Genomic DNA, 11628 nt, shown 5'->3' with positions numbered 1-11628 from the left:
AGTATCTCCTCAGGTATGTCGTCAACATTTTATGGATCGAGTATAACTAAACTTGATGAGTGTTTATAGCATGTTGAGGAGAAAAGGCTCAAAATAGTCTATTATCTATGGACTAGGCTCAAAATGATCCTATTTCTTTCATGTGGAGCACTAATAGTCCCTATTCTTTGATAAAATGGTGCACTTTTAGTCCTAACTTTAACACCCTTAATCTTTTAACAGAGACAAAACCTACCTGCTGTGGATGAAAGCAAGAACGTTGCAAATGTGCCTTGGAATTTCCAATGAAGCTAGTCCCAATGAATGAGGTAATATTTTTGTTCTTATTCTATCTTTATAGATCTGTCCTTTTAAATGGCTTCTACTGAAAGAGAGAACAAGAACTTGGCAACCATGACAAGCTCTTGTCCATGGATTTTTAGAAACTGGAATAAGTCCCAAGTGTGAGAAATGAAGAGGATGAAATAGTGTAAGCAAGGAATAGGTGTTTAAATAGTTATTTTATATACAGTCAGTCTCTGTTTGCTTGATTAAATTACATCAAACAAAGAGAATGTCATTCATGGAAGAATAGTCTTATCAATCATTTGCAGATCTTAGGTTTGATATTCAAACTACTAAATGTTGACGGCAACAACAATCAAATATACTAAAAATTTGTAATAATGTCAATCTTATTGGGCATTAGTTGAGGAGAGATGAGAGAAAAATTGAGGCTTATTTGAGAAAGGCAGAGACATTGTTGGCAGATGTTAAAAAAATTGGGCTTATTTGGTGAATATACAGAATGTTGAAGCTTCTAGGGATATTAGATGTCTAGCTAAGTACGTGAACTCCTTGTGGACAAGTGATGATTGACCAAAGAAGAAACACATTATTTTAGTACTTATCCTAATTTCATGCAACAATGGTTTATGTTAGTCAAATGTAGTGATCGAGGACTAGTTTTAGACGAAACTGAAGAAAACCCTAAATTCAATGAACAAACTTTTAAAATTAATATAATTGTGCTTTAATAAACAATGCTTCATGGATTCTTTATACTCAAAAGAATTTCTTCATTGACCAAACAAGAGAATCTAAAATATAATATGATTTTTGACAGATAAAAAATGTTTGTTAAACCTATAAAGTTGCCTTCGATTTCAACATTATGAGCATTACCAATGTATTATTTATATGCATCATCACAAAACTTCAAAAGTGATAGATGATATGTTCAGGAAAGCGAGTGTTGGTTTATGTCGTCAAACATTAACAACAAGTACAAGAAACCCCGATGTTGTTTTCTTTATAAAAACACAAAAGTAAGCAAAGTCACTATTATATTCTTCGTCAATGAATATTCACTAAGGTGATTAAGTCACATCCACCTTATTTGATGTTCTCTATAAGGATTATGAACAAGTTTATAGAAACTTGTAAATGCTTCAAGCATTTTGAATCTTCGGGAAGTTTCATATGAATTTTGTCAAGTGACAATATCCAGTATTAAATGTGTGATCCTCTGATGCATCGATTGTTGGTCCAATAAGGTTACACTTATCAAGATGCATGATGCATAATTTCACTTGATAAACATTTCTACATCAGTATGCTTAAATAAACATAGAATTTAGATCCTCACAATCTTTTACAATATTATGGGCTATGTTGTATCAAATATATCGTCGATGAGTTATCATTTTGTATCAGTTCACAGTGCGACATAACTTACTAAGATTTCATCACTTCATTATTTACAGGTACCTGAAGCACTCATGAGGTTTCATAAGTCATAGGCTCTTCAAGAGCACATTCACTCTTTAGTATGATCATTTTCCCTTTTCCCTTTCTATGGATTATTTCAATTGAAACCGCCTCGTCTATCATGTTTCATGCATGCCATAGACTTTGTCCTTCTGGGACATTTAATAGGAGCATTTGCAACTGAGATATGGGATTAATTTTGGGTTAGCAAATGCTTAAAGCATTTGACTTGAATGGTCTTTTGAATGAATATCATACTGATGATAAATATTTGTTGACTGCTTATTATTCCCCCTTATGTTAGAAAAATTAACATGTCCCAATCTACTTTGGACAATCTATCTTTGTGCATCATAGTATATCTTTTAATCATATATTGCACATCAAAATCTATTAGACGGAATATATTCAGTTCCTGACCCTAAACCAATTAAGAGTGGGAAAATTAAGGTGTGTCTGAATGGTCAAGGGTTGGGGAGATTGGGTGGGTGGAAGGAGACAATAAACTTAGAATGTCTCTTATGCAACTTGTTTGGCCTACTTCCATTAGGGAAATCATTTTCTTCATTTTTAAGGAACTTGTTTTCCTAGAGAAAATATTTTCCAAACATTTTGACCAACCAAACATAAGAAAATTGAAAAACATTTTCCAGAAAACATTTTCCTTCATACCAAGCACACCCTTAGTCATAATTTGTTGGTCTGATGCATTGAAGTGTTGTTGTATACAATATATCCTATCATAGACCAACACACACAGTTTTGTTCTCATAAGCAATGGTTCAATTGTTTATTGAAGGTATTCAATGTCAAACTAGCTCAGATATAAATTAGATTTATCAAGATGAATTGTCTTGATTACACAATTTGAAAACTATGCTCTTAACTCGAACAAACAACTTTGTGAATGTCAAAATGCATGTTGACAATAAATGCACATGTGATTATCTTATAGATGCATCTATTTAAGATATCACATGAGAGGTGAACATGCCCACATTCACTTCTTATATTTTTTAGGATTTAGTTGATTCATTTCAAATATTAGTTGGTTTAATCAACTTATCATGAGAACAACACATCTTCAGAATTTGAGAATCGTATGATTAACATCTATATTTTTTTATCAAAGTAGTAATTTTATATAGTTGCACTTCCGCTAGGAAAATATATGAATTGTTATTTCCTTCAAAGAATTAATAAAACATTACCGTAGAAATCATTCAACAAGATATATTTCCTTCTTCCTTAAAATGATATTTTAATAAAGTAGACACACGTGTCATATTGCAATGACTTCTATACCACAAAAATAACATGTATATCCTTTGTTATTCTATCTCTTCGAGAGAAGTTGTGGTATCTCTTTCATTCACTTCGGGGAATGAAATCTAATTATTTGAATGTGCTTGAAATACCAATCCCCTCGACCTATTCTCAAACTTTAAATAGGTAGGACGACGCGACTGCTTTGTTGAGCCGCACATGGAATCAAGAGCTCCAAGTGGGCCATTTTTGGTAAGCTGAAGTGGCAATGCGGGATGAACCGGAAGTCGGGTTACGGTGCCAAACTGTGCGTTAACCTAGATCCCACAAAGGGTGTTGGTCGATTAAGACATAGATCATTATTTTCCTTAAGTAGAAGACATTGCTTAAGTTCTCATATATTTTTCAAATTATTTTTGCTTCAGGAGAAAATTTGGAAGTTTTACTCCTTGGAGAATGTAATTTTAAAATTTTACCACTTTCGGAGTAAATTTTGAAGTTGTACTACTTCGGGAGTAAAGTTCAAAGGAATGTTACTTCGAGAGTAGATGCCTGATTCTTACTACTTCGGGAGTTAGTTGCAAAGTGTTTACTACTTCGGGATTGGATTTCGTGTTTGTCATATCCCAAACTACCTCCCAGACGTGATTGACACCCAGCACACACCACCGGCCATGTGACCCAATTACCATACCTTCACCATTAATTCACAACATTTGATGAATTAAACAAGTATTCAAACAATATGATAAATAATTATGAAGTTTTGGTATCTCAAAATATGAATCTAACACTCTTGTGCAAATCCCACGCTAAACCAAGGAGCATCACGACATGAGTTTACAACACTGCTGTAGAATTAGAGTCACACTAGGATTAGACTACTTATATTAATTAGGATTATTTTACGACTAGGATTAGATTACGATTAGGATTATATTCCAACTAATATTAGATTATATATAAGTTTTTTATTATTATAGTAGTAATAGGTATTGTAGTAGGACTCTAAGTATAGTTAACTTAGGACTCTACAATTCTCTCCCTATATAAGGAGTATGTACTCAACAATTTTAATCATCAATATAATCCTTGATTTCTAATCCTAGACGTGAGATTTCTACAAAAAGGACTCGGAATATTAATGATAATGACTCTTTTGAAACCCCCCACAAATAATGCAGTTATTCACCCAACAACTAGATCAACTCTAGCGAACTCGTCAAAACCTCGAAGATCATTGATTCTGCCAAGCACATGTTCGTCCCTACTCAAGCAGACAAAACACCTTTTGAAAATGGATTTGAAAAACAAGCACCCAAAGCTTAAAGTCTCACTTACCTCAAATTCACAACTCAATCATCCTTTCCAATAGATCATAACTATGGTCTGGAGTCTTCGGATCACCTCAAACTAACACAAAATGGGTTTAGAATGGTCAGAAACCCTTCGTCGGATGTTTTCTTAATTTTAACACAAGTCAAATTTGCAATTAAAGATTAACCCAAAAAGTCAACTCGGATTAATGAGTTAGAATTCAGAACCTATAATATTTTGAGTTACCCATACCTCGTAGAGTCCAAGTTTATAATCGAGTTTCAACCCTTGTTGTCGAATGATGGATCAATTTCCAATTTCATTAAGTTTCAAGCTTAGATCTTAATCGTAACTTTCTACCTTGAACATATCTCAATATCATTATTCAAGTTTAATTAGTGAATATTATGTCCAATATTAATTATCCATGTCCCGAAATAATAATCAAAATGTGTATAAACACGATGCTGAAACAATACAGCGGCATAGCCAACGCTGATGGCTTAACCCCTATTTCTCAAAATAATGTTTAATCTCATAATTATTTTCCATATGATCATTCCATCCTAATCATTGCAATATCATTACTTGTTGACCAATATCAATTGGAAAGTGTACAAATTAAGATTGGTAGTACTTGAAGCTTTTCTTTTACATGTGTGAAGGACTATGTTGTTGTTCGCCTGTACTTCCTACTTCTAGTTCCTTTAAGAAACTTGTAATTTTTAGGCTTTGGCCAATAACTACAAATTAAATTAGTTCTCCAATCTTTCCATAATAAGTACTCAAAAAAATAAATTGTTGGGTTATTACAGTTGTACTACTTTGATAATAAATTTTAGATTTATTACTATGAGGTTAAATTTAAAATATTTCTTCTTAATTATTCTACTTCTAGAAGTGTGTGGTGATAACTTCACAACCAACATTCTTTTATTAGTGTGACAATAATCATCATCATCGTGCATAAAAGATAATCAAGCTATGCATGAACCAAAGTATTCATATTTATTAAATCATCACACTCATCCATAGATTTCATATAATGAAATTAAGTTCTTCGAATCACAATATTTATCCAAGATGGCTGAGTCTCGTGCTGATAATGCGTGATAAAATATAAAGCAAAAGGAAGAAAATACTGGAGAAACGTAGAGAGAAGGGAGAAAGCTTTTTATTTCTCTTGATGTATAAAATACAATGAATGAGAACTCCTTTATTTACAAGGGAAAACTAACTTGATCCCAAAGTAACTAATTCTCAACTATTCTACCAATGCCCCAAAATTTGCCTGAAATTTGAATGATGTAAGCAATCAACTTCTTTAATATTTTTGTTATCCTCAATTTTGTTTTATTTGTAGCACCTTCAGATTCCTCAGCTCAGATGGGAAATACAAATGGAGCTGATTGGCAGAAAGAGGTTTACCGAAAGGTTTAGTTTGCAATGGTACTTTTATTTGCTCAAGATTTTAAAAACTGAGGATATCACATATGACTTGCTGGAAATTGATTTTTTTTGCATTGAGCTGTGATGTGGAATTTGTTTTAATGAAAAATTTTAATGCAGATCAAGTCTATGAAGGAGATGTATTTATCAGAGCTCAAGTATATTTTCCTGAAAATTGCATCTAAAGTCTGGCAGGTTTGTTTTTTAGCTAAATTTGCAGATCCCAAGCGAACCATAGTCCTTGATATAATTACTGTTACTGGATTTTAGTCTTAACTCTTCTCTTTTACTTCCTTCAATCATCATAATGTCCCACCTATTGATGCTTTCGGACGTCTTCTTAGGACATGTCTATACCTTCTTAGGTGAGAGAGCCATCTTAGACGACGTCTCATTTTAACCTTTATGTGACACTGTTATATAGACATGATTTTGATGTTAATCTTTTTTCCTTCACTGAAAGGGATCAAGGCCTCCCTAATTCTTTGGGCTTGGGCTTTATATATCTGAGTTTTGAAAAGCACTCATGACAACATTTTGTTGAAACATAGAATGCTGGTTAGTTTGTTTTCTTTTGCTTTGTTTTTTTTTTGTTTTGTTTTTTTTGATGGTTGAAGGTAACGTATGTGTTCATTTTTACTATGTTATTCGTCTCTTTATGCCTTTTCTCAAGTTTTCCGGCCTTTCTCTTGGCATGCGAGGGGTACTAAGGGGTCGTTTGGTAATTGGTTAGAGTTATGCACATCTTAGTAATGTAAGAATTAATTATGAGTGAATCTATGTATTATTTTATGTAGGTATTCGTTATGTAGAGATTGTTGGTTATTCATGTATTAGTTATTCCACCTTTTATTCTGCATAAAATAATACATAGATTCCTAATAATTTTTATATATATATATATATATATATATATATATTAGTTATGCGGGTTTTTAGATTGTCAAGCAAACGTCATATTAATTTTATACATGAATTACTTGTTTCCTTTCTATCTACCAAATGTCGTATAAGTTATATGGAAATTAATATGGATAACTTGTTTCTTATGTAGGTACCAAACGACCCCTTAAGGCTAAACCCGTTCTACACATATAAAACCCTTGTAATCTATCTCAGGTTCTGTAGTTCTCTTTCAAAATTCAGTTACATAATTTTGTTCTTTTTCTTTCGATTGTGAAGAAAGGAATTTGATTAGGTCACAAATTGAGATGAATGGGAATAATTGGATGGCTGCTCATGCTCGGCGAGGTGGTGAAGGTGCCGGAGCTGCTGCCGGTGATTGGCAGACTGGACTTGTTCCCTATACTCGTCAAAGGATTGTCAACAAAATGTAAACTTTTTAAAGAAATTGCAGCTTGTTCTTGTGGTTTTGTTGAAGATTTTGGATTTGGAATTTAGGGTTCTTTAGTGTTTTATCAGTTTTATGAGAATAGCTAGTTAGGTAGAACCTGTTTTTTCAGATTTCAATTTTGTCAAAACTCACTTCTCTTAGTGAATTGGGGGATTTCTATTACTGCTACTTGGTGGAGTAATTGAAAGTTCATGGCGGAGTTTTTTTTAATTATAAATGTGGTGTCTAGGCCGGCTTTTGTGTATTTAGACTAATTTTCATGGGATATCTAAACCTGTCCACCAAGGCTAGGACATAGGTGAAGAAATCACCTGTATCGACATTAGATCACACCCTTGACTACTTCATGCCCTAAATATTTCCAATTTAGGTTATCAATCAAGAAACTATTTCAAGTGGAAAACCTACTTTTTCTCTATGTGCCTTATATTTTGTTTTAAATTTGTCGAAACGACAGGTAGTTGCTTGAGCTAATTGGATTATAACTACTGATATTCTTTAGAGAAAACAAGTCTTAGTCTTTCACAGCAGGGGCATGATGACATTGTTTTTGATATATTTGAGAAGCATTTATCTAGATTGTGTTCTTGTCAAGCCTTTAAGCTGATCTTTTGTCGATATGTTTGTATAGATTGGAGGACATTCAGAGGGTTTTTCCTGTCTTTAGGCATCGGCATGTACAGGAACTTAGGGAAATTGCAGTGATGTTTGAGGAAAAGATGTATAATGTTGCTACAAGTTGGGTATGCAGTCTAAACTCTTTTCTGTTTATTTGAATGATGCAATTTGTTCTCCACTTCATTTGACGTTTTTATTCCTGCTTTTTGTAAACTTGCATACATTTTTCCAGTCATCTAGACATGTTGTATGCATTCTAACTTAAATTTATCTAATATTGCAGAATGATTATCTGTATAGAATATCCTTTAAACTGCGGACAATGACCAATTGTTTTCATATCAATACTGCAAGTAGTGGTCAGAATGCCCAAGGTCCAGGTGAACAATGAGAGTTCATGTTTTGTATTTCACATTTTCACTTGCAATGTGAACTTAAGAAAAATGATCCTCTCATTTTTAATATTCTTTTTTCAAATTCCCTATGTGGTGTCGTGCATAGCAACAGGGAAGCCTATTTTTTTTTGTTGCAAAAGTAGACTTTAAAGGGACTTGTTTGTTAAATAAAATCTTGAGCTTAAGAGTTTTGTTGGAAGCAAACTTTCCCTTTGAAATCCTCTTTTTTTTCGTTGTCATTTTACTGATTTCTAAAATTCCTTTTTAAAATTGAAATTTCAACCTAAGGGATGACAATGGAAGCTACTTCCTATGAAACTACTTCTGGGCCGGAGGATAGTGACAAGGAAGCAGCAGAAGAGGACGATGAGGGTGTGTTTAAGGAGGATGTTGTAGAGGAGGTGGTGGGTACAAAGAAGCAAAACTATGTTGTTGGGCACAAAGACAATGTCCGAGTCGTGGAGAATGAGGTGATTTTATTTTTGTAGTTCTGCTTTCCCATTTATTTTCTTTCTTTGAAGCATTTTCTCTATTAAAAATGGAAGATAAAAAATAGCATTATGCCATTGATTTATTTGTTGTTAATGATACAAATTGAATTTTTGTATTTGCTAAGTTGACTAGCTAGCATAAGAAAACCAGGCCACTGATTTACCTTTTGTTGTGTGGGTAATTGTGGTGAAATTAGTTGATACTAGTAGTTGCCGGTGTTGATGGTGGTGGTTGAAGAATGTGTGGTGGTTGATAATGTGTTGTTGGTAGTTGGTGGCGGTGTTAGTTGTGATAATAGAGGTAGTTGGTAGTAGGGATTAGCGATAATGGTGGTGGCGGCTGTGACAGTGGTGGCAGTTGATATAATTATAATGATGTGGATGGTAAGTGTGGTAGCGATTGACAGTAGTGGTTGGCAACGATGGTGGTTATGCTGGTAGAGAAGGTTAGTGGTGGTGTGAATAGAGTGGAGGTGAAAATTATCCAAACAAATATACCTCTTAATGATATTAAGACGTTCAAGATCTTAATGATTAAGACCTATTCAGATCAAATAAGTGCTTAAATCTTATTGTATGCAAATGCATTAATGACCTAAGGTTTGAACTATTCATACCAACATTGTTAAGTACAGGCTAATGAGGCCTAAGAGTGGCACTCTAGTATCCACTTGTACCTAAACTTGTCAGGGAGTAATCCAAAATTAAAGAGTGTTTTTATCTGGGTGGAGTTGGGGGAGGGGATCAGGGGGGTGGTAGGTGATTTTAACTGTATACTTGTGATTATTCTGCTAGTATAAATCTCCTAAGTTACTAATGATCTCTCTTGTTTTGTTTAAATGATATCTTCTGTTTTAAGGTCTCTTAAAATATATTAACCTCTTAAGTTAAGATCTCTTGTGGATTGAGTTCTGGTGCTAAACTTGATGAGCGTTTAGCACAAGTTGAGGAACGATTAGAGAAAATGGAAGCTCATTCGGAAAAGATGGAGACATTGTTGGTTGATATTAACAAAAAGTTGAACTACTTAGTGAAGATGTAGGATGCTAAAGTGTCTAGGGACTTTAGATGTCCAACTAAGTACATCAGATCCTCGTGGACTGGTAATGACCGATCAAAGAGGCAACGTAGAGTAGCTGAGATGATAAGGCAGTCGTGCAAGCATTGACGATGGGAAGAGGTGCAATAGTGCAGTAGTTCCTCCGGTTGCTTTGCATGATGATTGTGTCGTAAATGTTTAATTTACTAAGTTATCAAGTAAAAAAGAACTTCTAGTTTAATTTCTTTCTTTTTAAAAAAAAATTCTAAGATCTCTTTGTCCTTCTCTAAAATTCTAAGATCTCTTTGTGTTTAAGGTTAATCTTCTTCTAAAGCCACGATTTTTTAGCAGGAATCTAGCTCCAGCAAAGTTATTGGGAGGCCTTCAGTATTTTTCAAGTAAAATGAGTAAGTCACTATTCATATCCATCATATATTTCTTTTGCATCGTTTTAAATATTATTATTTTTACTGTATCTATTATGTATTTCATTAATTTTGATTTTCTTAATATTGAGATTAGATTCCTTCCGGAATCATTATTCTTTGAACGTGGTCATGCATTTATTTCTTATAATTCTTCCCCTTCTTGGTGAATAATAACTTAGTGCTTTGGCTAAAGAACACTTTTTGTTGTTGTGTTTTGGCTTTGGGTTGGATGATCTTTTATCAATCAGATATTATAGTAAAGACGTAATCATTGTGGCGATGCTATTTATGGTCTGTTTGGCCAAGTTTTTTGATGGCTAAAAGTCCTTATTTACAAAGATGATGTATTTGGCTATGTTTTTGAGAGAAAAAATGAGAGTTTCTAGGAAGTAGTAGGAGTTATTTTTCCGAAATTAGTAAGAGTAGTTTTCCCTAAAAACACTTTTGATAAAAACGCACTTTTCAAAATAAATTGATTTTAGAAATTTGGCCAAATAGGCTACTACAATTCTATGTATAAGTTTATAATACGAAAGTACTAATACTGTATTTATCTTTTTCAGAGGATATTGGAAGGTGGAGCTCTTATCAAACAGTGAGAGAGACGAAAAGAGATTCATCTTCAGTTGCTTTGAATTTATGAATTTATATATCTTGGCTTGTTGGTTCTTATGTCCTTTGAAGTTTTACTATGCATCTATTTATATTTTAAGAGCAAAATTGCCTTAATGTTGCTTGATCAACTGAATTGAACATTGATTGTCAAGTTTCCTAGTCAAAGTAAAACATTTTTCTTGTTTTGAAGGTGATATCAAAAACTATTATAAGGTAAAAAAATACTTTAAATACTTCACCATCAAATGATTTTTCACCCATATATATGTATGTTGTCAAGTTTATTAACACATGATTGGAGCATGCAAAGAGGAGACGAATAGATCTCACTTAGGAGGTCTGAGAGGTTGGATACAGTGGGTTACAAGGAGAGGTGAATAGGTAGGGTATAGCAGAACTTAAGCTTATTGAGGATGTTTGCAGGTTGCGTATTAGTATAGAACGTTGGTAGATATTTGATTTTTGTCTTGCTTTTTGGTGGTAGTGTGGTAACCCGTAGCCCTATATCTGTCTGTCGTAATTTTATTGTAAGCATGTAATTTCTTCCTTTTGATATATGATATCATCTGTTGTCTATTATAATTCAATATCACATTATTAGTCCTGGTTACTATTCCTTTTTCTAAATGATATGTACTGCTTTCTTTATTAATTGATATGTTTTCTTCAATTGTTGTGTTTTCTATTCATATTGATTTGATGTGCTTGAGTCGATGGTCTTTTGAAAATATCTCTACCTTCATGAAATAAGGGTAAGTTGTGCGTACATTTTACCTTGCTCGGATCCTAGTGTTGGATTGTATTTGTCCTAATATATCTTTTAGGTGGACAATTATATCGTATACTTTCCAGAGGAATAATAATAATATTTTGATCATGATAAAGCAGTCATTCCATGAAATAGAAT

General features: G+C 33.3%; 1 pseudogene; it reads left to right on the top strand.

Moving 5' to 3' along the window:
• The first annotated feature begins 284 nt into the window (after window positions 1–284).
• LOC125819130 (mediator of RNA polymerase II transcription subunit 15a-like) lies at window positions 285–10814 on the top strand (annotated as a pseudogene).
• Window positions 10815–11628: the final 814 nt, after the last annotated feature.

Source organism: Solanum verrucosum, unplaced genomic scaffold (genome assembly GCF_900185275.1).
Source record: "Solanum verrucosum unplaced genomic scaffold, falcon-dt-bn FXZP01000252.1, whole genome shotgun sequence".
NCBI lineage: Eukaryota > Viridiplantae > Streptophyta > Magnoliopsida > Solanales > Solanaceae > Solanum > Solanum verrucosum.
The sequence above is the reverse complement of the archived record's forward strand: the minus strand, read 5'-3'. Positions and strand labels throughout refer to the sequence as shown.